The sequence below is a fragment of the Oryzias melastigma genome, linkage group LG15 (genome assembly GCF_002922805.2).
Source record: "Oryzias melastigma strain HK-1 linkage group LG15, ASM292280v2, whole genome shotgun sequence".
In the NCBI taxonomy this organism is placed as follows: domain Eukaryota; kingdom Metazoa; phylum Chordata; class Actinopteri; order Beloniformes; family Adrianichthyidae; genus Oryzias; species Oryzias melastigma.
This window is the reverse complement of record NC_050526.1, coordinates 397748-411565: the sequence shown is the minus strand read 5'-3', so window position 1 is coordinate 411565 and position 13818 is coordinate 397748. Positions and strand designations below refer to the sequence as shown.

General features: G+C 36.2%; 1 long non-coding RNA gene across 1 annotated transcript in view; it reads left to right on the top strand.

The window, feature by feature from the left end:
* Window positions 1-13818, top strand: part of LOC118599731 — a 38331-nt gene that overhangs the window by 6996 nt on the left and 17517 nt on the right. The window contains exon 2 of the long non-coding RNA XR_004949214.1: window positions 7029-7145. This is a non-coding gene — a long non-coding RNA (uncharacterized LOC118599731). The remainder of the gene's footprint in view (window positions 1-7028; window positions 7146-13818) is intronic.

Genomic DNA, 13818 nt, shown 5'->3' with positions numbered 1-13818 from the left:
TGCTGCCTAACTGGGTCCCTGTGCCCCTCAAGTACAGGGTTGTGTCAGGAAGGGCATCCGGCGTAAAATCTCTGCCAAATCACTGATGTGAAACAGTGGGAGCTGTTACGCTGTGGCGACCCCAAATGGGACAAGCCGAAAGGTGAAGAAGACTTTTTTTTTGGGGTAGTTAAAGGGTTAACTGAGGGGCATTAATTATTAACCAGAACATATTTTTGTTTATTCAATTTTTTGAAAACAATTAAAAAGTTACTATCTGGTGTGTGCCAGTCACTAAACAGAACTTTTCTTTTCTTTTTTTTTACTACTTTAATTTTTAGAAAAAAAACAGGTTCTAGATAGTAACCAGAGGTTTTTATTTTTTTATTTTTTTTACTTCAAATATTGTTAATTTTTTTTTTACTTTGATGTCCATTTAGGGGCTCCGTACCACGGCAATAAGCAGCAGAATTCTTTTTTTTCTTTTGTGGGTTTTTGTTTTTTCTTTTTCTTTTTTAGGTAATTAAAGGGTTAAAAATAACAATTAAGACTGAAAAAAAGAAAAAGAATTGAAAATTGCGATAAGCCTTGCTGGCAAGCTTCAAGAGAACTCATCAACTACAAATGGCCATGAATATTTATGGACCAGATGCTAAAAACATAATAATTCTGTCCAAAATATCAAGAAGTTTCTCTATTTGCAGTTACAACAAAGTGGTGCAAAATTGTTGGAGGGATTATATAATTACTGTTGCAGAAAGGGCAGCAGCCAGAGATGCTTTTAAACCAGAAAAAAATGTTAATTTAGCTTTTGTTTCATCCAAAAATGACGACCAAGCAAAAACGGACTAAACTTTTGTTAAAACAAAAAGACAAAAAGACCTAACGTTTTCTTTTCTCATCATGATGTGGTGGCTTTGTTGGATTTTTGGTCTTAATTTTTTGTTTTGTGTTGTGTTTACAGACTTATTTTTCCCAGTCTCACCTGGTTTCATTTGCTAATTCTCCACAGTTCTCTCCATTTGAGTTCATTATCAGTTATTAGCTGTGTGGTTTGGAGTTGAGCTTTGTCAGGTCATCTGTTTGGGTCGTCCCTTTCGAGGCGCCTTTTGGTCACAGTTTTGACATCATTTAGTGTACATCAATCCATCCATCCATCCATCCATCCATCCATCTACCGTGGACACGCCCTGCACAGCTTCGTCCAGACATGACCCAGAGTGAGTATTGGGACAAAAATCACAGAGATTTTTGAACATTGCTTTCTCATCTCACTCTTCACCACAACAGACTAGTCTAACGACCCCATAACAGCGAACCCCTAAATCTTTTTAACCCTTTAACACCAGAGCTCCAGTGTTTTTGTTCTTTGATTTACTGTAACTTTTCAACCGTTAGATTTTTTGTGTGTGTCTCGGCATAACTTCTTGCCAGAATTGGTGTGGATCGCTCACGCAAAAAAATAAAACAGACGGCAAAACAATCGGTCGAGTCGGCTCATGTCTGTTTTGAGCTACGCCATTGGTTAACAAGGGCGCCGAATAGAAGTGGGCTCCGTTTTGTGCCGCTCCGCAGCGCTTCCCTGTCCGGAGTGAACCACACGTTAGTGTTGGCATCCATTTTTTTTTTCTTAATTCCTCCTACTTTTGTCATGTTGTTTTTGTTTTGTCAAGTTAATTTAAGTTTAAACTTTCTGCCAAAAATTTGGTCTCCTACATTTGGAATCCCCACCCCTAAAAGTGGGGGATGGCTATTTTTTTCCACAAAATAAACTGTGATTTAAAAGGTACAAAATCAATTAAGCTCTTGATTCCATTATTCACAACATCACAAGTTTTGTAGACTTTTGCTAAAGTAGAAGTTTGCTCCTGCAGTGGCATTAATGAGGTCCCCCAGCTCACATGAATAAGTGAGAATTGATCTCATTCGTTTGACTCTTTGGCGGTCACGGGGGGCTCGGGTTCAGCTGCGCTTTGATCAGCGAGGAGAAGAGCACATGCTGGATAGTTCGCCGTTCCATCGTGGGGTCAGACATCTTTGTGTGACCCGCCGACGGACAGCCATAAAGCTCCTGATGATCTGAGAAAGCTCGTCCTCGTGTCAAGTTGGATAAATCTTTCAGAGCAATTTAGAGAATCAAGCTGTAGAACGGTGCAACCTGACCGCTGGTTCCACCGCAGCGCTGATCGGCGTCATCAGTCCTTCTACCGTTAACATAAATCAGTGTAAACTTCTGCTGGATTGGCTGTAAGTTTTAACGTTTTGGTAAACTTTTCATGAAGTTGCACACTTTTTGTTTGCTTTGTTACTGTCTAAATACAGAATATGAAACTGTTTTTAACAGATTTTGTTTCTGTTAATCTTTTTCACTATAAGGTGTTGGTGCAAATAAACATATACACTTCTATTAATCAAAATCCTGCTGGTAACAGGTTTCCCCAGTTTGCACTGCAGTCATTAGTTATTGACCTCATGTTTACACGCGTCTCACTTGGAAGACATGCAGAGAGCAAATGCTGCTTCTTACTTTCCTTTGAAAATAGTTTAAAAAAATATGTACTTTTATTTACAGACTAACCAAAGCATTTGTGTTTTGTCACAATCTTAAAAAAATCATCTTGAAAATCCTGAATAAAAACCATTTGAGATCATAGATCCCATCACTTTCTTACTCCATCATAAGTAGTAACACTAATAAATGAGATAAATTGCACATTAATTTGATATTATAATTCTATTCTAGAGGCATGTTTGGCGCTCAGCTGTTTGTCTTTAGAGAGGAGGTCCTTCTGATAGCACCAGGAGAGAACTTCCCTTTGAACTCCGTTTCTGTATCTCCGCCTGGAGGCAGCAGGGAAACCGTTTGTGTCCAGGATGAGTGCGGTCTCCACGGATGCTGGGCGCGTTAGCCGGAAGGCATTTCTGAGCAGCGTCTTTAACGGGTGGTAGTGCAGCCGTCAGTAATCCTTTCTGCCATCTTCAGCACTCTCCTCGGAGTCTCATTTTCAGAGAGAGGGAATGCTGGAGGTTCCCTATGTGATGCTAGTGGGCAAACTACGGCCCGGGACGCCACATGGCGTAAACCATTTAATCTAGACTGCAATAAATGATATTGATAATCCATATTATTGTTTTATTTTCCCTGTGATGCTTGGATGGAGCACAACACACAAGATGACGTGTTTATGTGCAGAAAGTTATTTTGCAATCATGTTGTGTAGGAAGATTTGTTGTTTTTCTCACATTCATGTGAGTTTTTGACACATTTTTAGGATCATTCCACTTCAACAAACAGCATTTTTCAAAGTGTGTGTTTTTCCCTAAAAAGAATCAACTAACTGGTGCAACTGGCACTAAAATAAGAACACAAACCGCCGTTTTTTTATGACGGACATCGAAGTAAAACAAATAAAAGTTTTTTTATTGAAGTTTAAAGGAAACAATTCATTCAGTTTTTAGAAAAAAAATGTTTTACTTCAATTTTTAGAAAAAAAAGTAATTAAAATTTTAGAAAAAAAATTCTATTTTTAGATACAAAAAATTAACTCAATTTTTGGGAAAATAAATGTTTTACTTCCATTTTTAGGAAAAAAATATTAATTCAGTTTTTATTTAAAAAAAACTGTTTTTAGAAAAAAGAATTTACTTCCATTTTTAGATAAAAAAAAGAATTTTTAGGAAAAAAAAATGTATTTCAATTTTGATATAAAAAAATAACTAAATTCTTAAGAAAATAAATGTTTTAATTCAATTTTTAGGACAAAACAATATTCAATTTTTAGGAAAAAAAATACTTAAATGTTTAGATAAAAAATATATATCTTTAGGAAAAAAAATGTACTTCATTTTTTAGAAAAAGCAATATTTTTTACATTAATTTTTATATTTTTTGTCAGTTACTATCTGGTCCACATCAGTTATTAACCAGAAAAAATAATGTTACTTTAATTTTTAGAGATTTTTTATTTTATTTTTTTTACTTTAATTTTACTTCAATGTTCCTTTCAGATCTCCATCGTTTTTTAAATAAAAAAAAAATCATTTTTTTGTCTGGATACCATGTTGTTTTGTTCTCATGACGTTCCTTACAAAAACACTTCTTCACATCTTCTCTCGGTCCGGTCCATCTGTCAAGTTTTAGACCCTTTTGTGGCCCACAAGTCAAAGAGTTTGCTCACCCCGTGCTGGACCGTAAGGATGAATGGATCGAGGTGAGAGATCTTTTACTGTCTCAATACATGAGGAGTCATTTATTTAGACACCAATCACAAGGTTATGGACAAGGGGTGGCCACACAAACAATTAAATTATATGCAACTGAAATCTATTTGGATTTATTTTGGACAGCTGTTCTGAAGGAGGAATGGGAACAAATGTTCATCAAACGCTCAAAAGTGTAATAAAATATGACAAATAATGCTGACATAAAAGTGTATTTAATCAAATGTATCATAATTGGGAAAAAATAGTTTCAAAGACCCCTATAACACTTCACAAATCTTTCAAGTGATGTCTATAAAATGCATGAACAGATTCATAAACGGTCAGCATTGAAATGTCATCAAACTGAGGACTGATCCTCTGGCAGAAACATTCGTCCTCTGTGTGGGTTGATGGACTCGACCAACTGGAAATCAAAGTAAGGTTTTCTGGGGGGTAATTACTGGAGGGGTCAGTAACACATTGACCACCCCGACATCAGAAGCCACGCTTTGTCATGTAACCTCTCTCTTTTTAGTTCTGCTGACATAACAATAATGGGATTATTACATAAAAGGCTTCAGCTCCTCAGAGTTTTTGAATCTGGTTTATTTTTAAATTTTGCACAAGTTATTTTTTCTTCTTATTATTGAATTGTTCCATTAGTAAATGTTTAATATAATGTAATTATCAATATACTATTCTTTTTGATGTATCCTCACTTGTATCCTTAATTCACATTTTTATTTGCTAGAAGACTCTGTCTGTTTAATTTTACAGTTAATTATCAATTAATTGTATTTTTCTGAAGTTATTTTATAACCAAACATTTCAAGAAAAAAGTATCAGTATCAATGTTGGTGATATTGGCTATTTAATTACTTGGTGTTGGATCGATACCAAAAATTCCCAGCATTCCCCACCAATACCAGGTAATTAATCCAATTCATTCCAAACGTTCTACATGTATATATTTGACACAATACAGTCAAATTGTCTCAATAATTAACATATATTTACATACAGAAGGTAAAGGTGATGTAACAGATAAAAGCTGACCTCTTATTGATGGAATATTCCTGTAAATGTAATGATGGTTCACTGGTACCAAATGTAGATGAAGAATTTAAGAACTTGATCACATAAATATAAACGGAGCAAACAAATCAGATTAAAGTCCGCAGCTTCTCTGCATAAGATCAATAATTTGTGATGATTTGAACTTTGGGTAGCAGTACCTCCAATCATTGGTCTGTGTACTCCAGGAAAACTCCAGGAAATTCTTCAAAGCTGCAGCCTCTGTTTCGTCAAACATTAAAGACAGAGTTTCACTCACTCTCCTTTTTTTTTTTTTTTGAACCGATTTCATTTCTTCTCCTGCTGGCCTGAGGTCAAACCTTTTTCTCACTTCTTCTTGCAGCGACAGCAACTCTGTAATTTCATTTTGCCTCCGGCAAATTTTTCCATGTGCGCTCATCCACTGCAGACCAGCACGAATTCTTTTCTGAGTCTTTTTTTATTACTTGGATTTTCTTACACCTTTTTTATTTTAAAATTTTAGATCTTTTGGTTGTAACATTTTGTGTTTTGTTCAGATTTGTGGAACTTTTTTTACTTTAAATTATACTTTTATTTAAAAAATTCTTTATTTGGAGTCTTAAACATTTTTTTTAAAGTATTTAACCTTTATCAAATTTCCTGGTAATATACATTTTAAAAATGACATTTATTACTTAAAAAAGTCTAATTTACTATAAAAACACCTAATTTCAGTGCCATAAGGAATATAGCAATATAGTAGTTTATATAGCAAATTACATAAAAAACATAAACTAAAAACTCTAAATTTAAAAATTTTAAGTACTTTAAGAGATGGAACTTTAGTAATAATTTATCTGAAACATATCAATCCTGAGCACTAAATTTGTTTTAAATGTTTTATTTATTGCTAATAAAAGGCTTTTATAATATTTCTTGGCCTAAAGAGCCCTGTCAGCTTCAACTCTACCTCCATTTTTTTTAACAAAATGTCTGAGCTGAACACTTACATTGTGTCAAATGGCTCATAAACAGATTATCTATCTCTGCTCACCTGCCTAACACGGTAAATCTTCATTCTTCTATTATTCAAAAACATAAATACAACTCTTGTTGCCAGACGGAAAAAAAAAGAAGGAGGATCTGGAGAAATTCATCGACGATTACTTCGATACTTTGTTTCTTTATTCTGTTGTAGAACTATACACGCATAAAGCTGAACTCTCTCATAGACATATGTTCATAGAGAAGAGTTGCTGGACATTTTCCTGCAATTAAAAAGGGAATAGTAGATAGTAGTAGATATGTTTCAGTGTTTCCGAGTGTTTCATGATCATGCTGTCCAAACAGAATCTTGATCTCACCTGTGAGGTGAGATCTCCTCAAAGGAGAGGCTCTTTTCACAGATTTGTGAACAGAGAAATGGTTATGTTGAAAATGTTTAATGACAATTTGGAGCAAAAATAAAATGCTTATATTTTTACTGAGTGTACATTCTGAAAAAAAAATTAAACCCGTTTTTTTCCCCTAGTTTTGACCTCTAAATTGGCCTCAAATTTTCTTTTATCATCTCGCTTTAACAGTCTGGTTCAGACTTTTGGCTTTTCCTCCCTTCTTCTTATCTTAAATGTATTTTATTTCCCCTTTTCTCTACAATTACACTGAAAAACAGCGTCTTCATTCGAGCCGCAGTGTTTTTTTTCTAACACCTTTCTGCTTCCATTGATTTTTTTTTTGCCAAGCTGGCATATGGACATTTTTTCTTTTTTAACTCTGATAATGTCTCCACATTTCTGCTTCTGTTTTTCAAGATCCCCTGAAGCAAATCTATGGGACCACGCTGCTTTGTAAGTCATAGAACCTCCCAGAAGCAGCTGTGGGACATGACGCCTTCCAGCTGATCTACTTCTCCTCTTGTATCGCCTCTGGTGAGACACCGAAATACATGACCTGATGGTTTCAAATGTTTTTATTTCATTTTCATGACGAGGCATTTAGAGTCAGCACCGTCTTCTATGTAAATGAAAGTTTAAAGAGGCGTAGTTGTGACTGTACAATAATATTTGTTGCAATTTTCTTTAATAAGTGTTAAAAAAAACACTCTTCTTTTTAAAATTTAATTTAAAGGCAGAAAAAGAAGAATGCAATAATTTGTTTGTGATAAAATAAAATAAGTCGTTGATCTTGCTTTCACTTACAAAGCAGGTAAACTCTGACTTTTCCCAGAATCCACTGCCAGTGGTTTTCTGTAAAGTAGAACCACTTAACAAAAGCTGCAGGTAATGGATTGCTTGCAGGACATTACATTTATTTAATCTCAAAAATGGAAGCTGCAGGACTTCCCTAAAAAAAAGGCACATAGCGTTTGCCAAAAAACAGTCTAAGGCTTTGCGTTCAACTGTCAACCAACATTTTAATTCAGTTTGGAACAAGCTTGCATGTAATATAAAAAAGTGCATCGTCTGGACAAACTGGAGCTGCTGGCACAATATAATGAAAGAACTAAAAATAAGGAACCTACAGGTTTAGTTATAAATCTAGTGTTTCTGAAATTGGAAAAGGAAACCTTTAGTAATTATTAAACAAGATATTTTGTATTTTTTTAATGGCGTTTCTTGAATTTGAGTCACAGCCATTTCAATTCTTCTTCACTCATCCAAGTTGCTTCATCAATCAAAGGCGTCAATTTAATTTAAATTTTAAATTTAAATTAAAACCTGATTTTACTTTTTTTAATTTAAAAAATAATAATTCTATATTTTCAAATGAGTATTATCCCTTAAACAATTTAAATGTAGTATTTTTGATTTTAATATTTTAAATATTAATAATTAAAATATTAAAATGTAAATATTACATTGAAATTTTATATTAATTGTAAAAAAAAAATCAAATAAATTTTAAATTACATTTATAATTTAATTTTAATTTTAAACAATTAAACACTAAAAATTTAATTTAGATTGAAAGTTTAAATTTAATAACTAGAGACCATGTACATTCATGAATTTCATGGATGAATTTTTTTTTATTAATATTTTCTCAATCAAACTGGACTAGATATTATTCGTTATTTGTTTCCATTTTTTATTTTTTGAACTCCTTAAATTTTTTTATCAATAATTATCTTTTGCTGTTTGTTTGCTTTAGACAACGAGGAATTCTTATCTTTCTCATTCACGCCTTAAATCCTGAATTTGGGTTCATATCTGCTTCTCCATCTGGCCGTTATTTTTCTTTTTGCCTACTAGGTGAGTCAACAAAATCTTGAGTAAACAAGGAAAATAATCCGTCTTTAAAATGTGTAGCCTCTGTTGTTTACAGGAACAGCAGCCTTTGCTTTACAGATATGTCTCCCAAGGTCATCCTCCCTACACACATGCACATGCACATGCACATGCACTGCAGCATGCTGGCCAGTGACAGTCCCTCCAGGACAGCATGTGACCTCCCTCCCCCCCGCCTCTCTCCATGGCTTCTGCCTTACCCCCTCATTTCCATGAGGTCCGATACCTCTCTCACTTTCATTTTGCTCAAGCTGTCTTCAAGGCTGTGTGTGTCAGGCGGCACTAAGCGGACTGCCACCAAGCAGCGCTCCCCTGTCGCCGGAGCTTAACGTGATGAATGAAGGAGATGTGGGGGGTGAGAGGATGGGTGGGGGGGAGGAGTGTAGTTTAACCGGAACACAAAAGGGGGAAAAAAAATGACGGAGACACAAGAATGCAACAAATCAGTGAGAAGGAGACGTTACTACATGGATGATGGTTGAATGGAAAGACATTACAAATAGAATCTGCTGTAAAGTGTCCTATAGGGGGAGCAGTGTCCTATAGGGGGAGCTGTTGGCTGGCAGCTGTGTTTATGTTCTTTGATTTTCTGTATTTTTTTAAACATTAACACCATAATTCCAGCAGATTCTGAAGGAGAAAAACGGCCCGACGAACTGCTTTTCTCCTTCAGTAGATCCTGAAGTTCATCACCCAGGTGTTGCACCTGCAGCGTCTCAGAAACCTGGGATGGTTTGTCACTTCAGCATTCCTTCTGGTCAAATGGTCATTCAAATAAACAGTTGATCCTTTCAGATTTTTCCTTTGCTTCACCAGAGCTAGTTTTTGATTCACAAACCTGATAAGAATCACTGGTCTATACGTCTCCTGGGAAACGGGTGGCAGATCTCGATGGTACTTAGATTCAAGGAAATCCTTTTAGATGTGATAAATTATCCAACTTGACTCTCCATGCTCTTGTCAATATGACTTTTTAAAGTTATAAAACAAATATTATGAGTCCTAACAGCTATATGTGGTAACGTAGATGACCGTCGGCTATTGATGACGTCATTGATAATAATGTCTGAATTTGAAGACACCATTTTTCCATATCTCTCCCTTTGGAGGGATGGATGTAGAGGCTGGATGTGGAGGCTGGATGTGGAGGCTGGATGTGGAGGCTGGATGTAGAGGCTGGATGTAGAGGCTGGATGTAGAGGCTGGATGTAGAGGCTGGATGTAGAGGCTGGATGTGGAGGCTGGATGCAGAGGTTGGATGTAGAGGCTGGATGTAGAGGCTGGGTGTAGAGGCTGGATGTGGAGGCTGGATGTTGAGGCTGGATGTGGAGGCTGGATGTGGAGGCTGGATGTGGAGGCTGGATGTAGCGGTAGGGAGAAACCGTATACGGGTTAAAATTCAGATTCAGCCTAAGATTGAGTCAGATGTTCAGTAGCTTAAATCTATGGTCCTAACTCACATACTGCCATCGTATGTACTTTAAAAAGCTAGGTAATTATAATTTGACGTTTTTATAAGTTTTTTATGTGCATTACAGCTTTGTTTATCGCACCTTTTCATTGCTGCAGTACTGAAGGACGCTAAATGAATAATTCTTATTCATTGATGGTTGTAGTGTCGTTTTTTAGACTTAAGGTAATTCATTCATCATTAGCTTTATCTAGTAAAACTCTACAGTGGGGGGGACTACAATGACAAAACTGCTAAATTTAATTTCAGACACAATTTAAAAAATGAATTTGCAACAATTTCAGGGTCACAGTTTGATTAATTTTCTTAAATATTTAAAAGGTTCGTGACAGCGAGATCTGGCATATTTGGTGATGATTCAAGAATAAATGTAAACTGATGTGTTCCTTCTCTCCAACTTTAATGAACAGTTTTAGGTTGTGCCCTTTCTCTGTAAAAATAACCAATAACAAACAAGATTTAACTTTATCACTGCTTTTGTCAAATTGTTTGTTGTTCAGAGGTGGAATTTAGAGTTTGTACAGACAAAATCCAAACTGGACCTATAGTTTTTGTATGTAAAAAAATAATGCAGGGTTAAAATAATAACACTGTTTAGTAGTAAACTACCTGGAAGACTGCACTAAGGTTATATTATTTATCAGAAAATAAAATTGTTTATTCACATAGCGGTAAAAGTCTTCAAAATCCCCCTTTTTTTAAAATAAAATCCACAAATTAATGACTTGTAATTTTAATTCAACACTTCCAGCCCTTTTAAAGATCCTGTGATTTATTTATTTATTTTTTTGCTTTAACAAACTCCAGGATTTTACCATAAATTACAAATATACCATTAGGTCTAAAACTCCCATCCACATGAAGACCACGCCCTCTTACCTTCACTCCCACAGTGTGACCCGTTTGTCAGAACCATCTGGATTTGACTCTGTTAAAAGCTTCAGTTCAAATGACGAGTCAAACCACAAACAGGATCTACAAAAGATGTCCCGCCTCATTAAGGACGCAGTCTTCTTTATAACTTCTATCGGCTCATTTAGATAAAGGTGTCAAAGGAGCAAAAAGGAACAGACCCATTCTGCAGGTGAAAATGTCCTTTAATTTAACACTTCTTCGTTCTGTCCCTGCTCTTTGCTTCTGACTGTACTTTAATTTGAACCTCCCATTGCGCCATCAAATATAATTGGTCTCCTTGCTTTCTACCTGCCTGGCTGCATCACTGCAGAGCATTTATTTCATTTTGTTTTCTTTCTATTTCTGAAAAAGGAACTTTAACAGAGTTGACTTTATCCAACATTTAACGTTTTTTTTCATCTTTATGGATCAACGACAACGGTTTATCTTAAACGATCTGGCTCCATTAAAGTGGAGGAATACTTTGTATTAATGCTAAAGACATCTCATGTTAAAAAGCTAAAACCAGACAGATGTATGTGGTTGTCTCTGTGCCTTTAAAATAGCAAGATTTTTATAAATAAATCCAGATCTATCAGTCAACTGAGTTAATGTGACTCATTTTTTACTTTCTTTGTGGATCGACTTGGACAACAAGACTGAATATTCTTGATTTTGTCTTTAACATAATCACATGTCTGAGTTTATTTGAAGTCATTTTTAAAAAAAAAAATCACTTGACTTGTTTTCTGCAACAAAAAAAAGTGCACCGTTGTTGCTCAGAATTATTTCAGAATTCAAAGTTGTACAGAAAAGTATCTATATTCTCAAAAGAGAAGCAGAAGTGTTGCTGGTTCAAACCCCAGCTGGGTTCTTTCTACAGTAGAAGTGGACAGAGAAGCTGTGACGTCACCCATAGAAAATGCCTTCAAAATTAAACCCATTCAGTCGCCATTTTTCCGCCGCCATTTGGAGCCAGACAACAGTGATTGGTCTGAGTCAGACTGTCAACGTTTCCATGGCAATCACCAATAACAAGTGAGCTTGTTGGAAGTCCACACCCCTGGGGTGATGCTTTAACTTTCACAGCTCTACTAAAAATGTCTGGAAAAGATTGTTTTTTTTCTCTGCATAATCTCTTTAGATTTACTCCAGTGACATACATAGAAAACAGTTGCACTGGATCAGTTCATTGTCAGGAGAAAGACAGAGTCAACACTAAAACAGGTCAGAAGGAACAAACAAATCTGTGAGAACAGAAGGTAAATTTCTGAAACCCCGCTAAAGACCGTTTTAATAATTTGGTAGCTGTAACAATGTATCACCCATTGGTGGCATTTTGAAATGTCAGTGTTGCTGTCAGCCTGACTGACAGTCATCCTGACATGGCATTTCACTTAGCTGCATTGTTCAGCATGAAAGCAGCTCAAGGAGAACGGGTTTCTTTCAACTCCAGAAAAAGGCGTTTAGACGCTCTTTGAACTCATTGTGATTTTCTTAATTAGCAAAGATTTACACGAGCTCCTAAATATGATGTTACTGTGAGCACATCAAGTAGTGATGGAGGACTGTGATATTTTGGTGTCAGAAGTGGGATTAGGCCTGTAGGAGGCAGCAGAAAGATGACGACCCGGCAGAAGAAACCTCCAAAGGAGTGTCTCCCAGAAGTGTCCCGGATGATGGTGACCAGCCGGTGCAGCGGGCTGCAACAAGCAGAGCGAGACGCCACGGCTAGAAGAGAGAAATCGAGAAGAAAGTGAAATTTACTCTTTTTAATAAATAAATATACGATTTTTAACAATTACAACTGAAAAAAAAGAAGTATATTTCTACAGAATTTGGCCGCTCTGTAAAAAAATAGAGTAAAAAGTCTAGATCAGATTATTAAATTCCCTCCTGTGGAATTATAGAAAGATGGAGTTGCTTTAAATTATGCAAAAATAAAAAAAAGATGGAAATACAAAACATTAGGACAAAATGTGCACTAATGCATTCATTATGTTCATTACAATGACACTATTAGGCACGCGCCACAAGAATCCACAAGAATAACTGAATAAAGGCCAACAGTCTTCCTGCAGTGATTAATAACAGCTCGATGCCCTTTAAGATTTACTCGACAAAGCGCATATTTTTGATGCTTTCCACTCCAATTTGTGTTTTTCATTTTTTAATGTTTCACCAATTATATTTAATTTGTAACCGCTGTTCTCGTGACAATCACTTTATCATTGTCGTTTGGGTTCTAATAAATGTGTACGTTTGCACACAAACACAATTATTGAGTTCAGTATCAGGAGCAAAAACCCTCTTGGTAAAATCCTGCACTGATCTCACTGAATCTTTCATAAATATCTCAAAACGTCCCCTGCAATGGCACAGAGGTGAACGGTCAACTCCCAGTCATGTGGTCGCTTGTCTGATGCCAACTCTGCCTCCATAATTGCCCTCGAGTAAGACATCTAGCCCCACATTGCCCCCCGGGGTCCAGTTCTGCAGCCGTTCGTGTGTGACTGTGTGTGCTAATGGGAGTGGGATTTGTAAAGTGCTTTGGTCCTTGAAGATGGTTGAAACGTGCTATTAAAGAACACATACTTTTATATTTTCACCCAGAAATCTCCCCAAAAATAAATTAGTTTTTTTTATTAATTCTTTTCTTCCAAGTCGTTGCTTTCATGTGGTAAATGAGTCCCACTCACCTGGCGCTTGATGCACGGATGGATGGGAGGGTGTGAGCGAGGGTCACAAAGCCTGAGAGGCCGTCATTAGTCCTTTTTAAGTGGATCCACACTGGATGGAATTCATGCCGTCACTCCCAGATCAGCTTTGTGCCACTCACACTGCTGGTTTAAAGGTGCTTCATCCTGACATGTCAGCCAATTAACTGATGTAAAGAACAACTGTGGACGGATGAACCGCATCTGTTCTGGCCTGAGCCGGTTGTTTGGA